The following is a 2,123-nucleotide window of genomic DNA, read 5'->3' on the forward strand; positions in this document are numbered from 1 at the left end:
TGAAATTTTGATCTCCAATTAACCATTCAAAATCAAGAAGTGAAGGTTGGTTCAAGTCATAGATGGCTACCCTTGAGTTAAAAAAACTAAAAGTCAGCTCCCTGAGTTCAAGCTCCATTATACACACACACACACACACCTATTTTATCTCAAAAATAGCCAGTGACCAGGAAACAGAAACAAGATGATATTTTTCTTTGTTTTCTTTCATTTTTGTCATGTTTCTTCATTTATCTATCTTTGAGAAGTGAAAGGGGTCATATTAAAAGTGAGACAAATGATGAACATGTTCAACAGTGATATTCAATTGGTACTATATTGAAAATGACCTATGCAACTTGTTTGTGGGGGAAAGATGGGAAAATGAAGAGATGAAGGGAAAGGGTAATATTATCCAAAAAGAAATGCACTCAGGGAAGTAGTGTCATTCTTTAGCAATAGATCTCAGAGACAGTGCTCAGGCCCTTGATTCAAGCCTGATTACTGACTGAAACAAAAACAAATACAAAAGAAATGTAGTCATTACCACACGTATGTAACTATCCCTTCTACAGCAAAATAATGATAAGAAGAAGAAGAAGAAGAAGAGGAGGAGGAGGAGGAGGAGGAGGAGGAGGAGGAGGAGGAGGAGGAGGAGGAGGGGAAGGAGGAGGAGGAGGAGGGGAAGAAGGAGAAGGAGCAGGAGGAGGAGGAGGAGGAGGAAGAGGAGGAGGAGGAGGAGGAGGAGGAAGAGGAGGAGGAGGAGGAGGAGGAGGAGGAGGAGGAGGAGGAGGAGGAGGAGGAGGAGGAGGAGGAGGAGGAGGAGGAGGAGGAGGAGGAGGAGGAGGAGGAGGAGGAGGAGGAGGAGGAGGAGGAGGAAGAGGAGGAAGTTAATAAAACCAAACCAGTGAGAGAGAAAAATTGAGAGAGCAAGGGAAGGGGTGATATTTCAAAAAAGAAATATATCCATACCTGACTTATATGACTATAAACTCTGTGTAGCTCATATTTGTAATAATAATACAAAGAAAAAACAGAAATATAGTGCTGGAGGCTAATTCAAATGGAAGATCTGACTAATATGTATGTGATACCAAGTTCAAAACCCATGATCAATTTCGCCTTCAAAAATGGCTCTTCTCATCATGTGTGCTTTTCCTAGCTTATGAGAAGGGGTGCAAACAGTTAAAGAGAGAGAAAAATAAGCTGTCAGGCACAGAACTGTGCTTTTAAGGAGCAGTACTTGCTAGAACACGTGTTGACTAGAACAGATGATGACTCCATGTTTTCTGAAATAAAGAGACCTAGTTTAACTTGAATACAGGCTCCACTGTATATGAGATAAGGACTCAAAATTAACTAAAATCTCTGGAGCTCAAAGTCTTAATAGTTAAAATGAGCATAACAATACATATCTCACATTATGAGATCTGGATGTTATCAAATCTGGAGTGGGTTTTATCTTATGTGTGTGTGAAACACTGAAACACTGCTGGAAGACGTATAAACTGGCATGATGTTTACTAAATTACTTAACAGTAATACAGCAACTATACCGACTCCTGCCTGTTATCTTACAAAGAGGCTGAGAAAAGAGGATCAAGGTTCTAAGGCAGAACAGGAAAATGGGTCAGACTCATCTCCATTGACCTCTAAAAGAGCTTGAGGTGGAGATTGGTTCAAGTTGTAGAGTGCTAGACTTGAGCAAAAATCTCAGGAACAGTGCCCAGGCCCTGAGTTCAAGCCCTAGGACCAGCAGAAGTGCCCGCGCGTGTGTGTGCACACGCGCACACACACACACACACACACACACACACACACACACACACACACACACACACCACAAATACACATACACAAACACACACACAATTTTGTATGTTCCTATCACCCCACTTAACAATACTTTCCCATTTCCAAGCTCACCAGTTGTTGTTGTTTTGTTTTGTTTTAAAAGGGACTTGCTGTGTAGCTCAGGCTGCTCTTATGCTTACAATCCTTCTGGGTGCTGTGATTACAGGCATGTGTACCATAATTGGCTTCACTCAGTAACTCTATCTATAACATTTTTTGCAAGAAATTCATTCATACTCATGAAGATATGTGGCTTAAAGCTGTTCATATTAATATTCTACTATACAAAT

This window comes from Dipodomys spectabilis, unplaced genomic scaffold, assembly GCF_019054845.1.
Source record: "Dipodomys spectabilis isolate Male_0828 unplaced genomic scaffold, ASM1905484v1 ptg000334l, whole genome shotgun sequence".
Taxonomy (NCBI): domain Eukaryota; kingdom Metazoa; phylum Chordata; class Mammalia; order Rodentia; family Heteromyidae; genus Dipodomys; species Dipodomys spectabilis.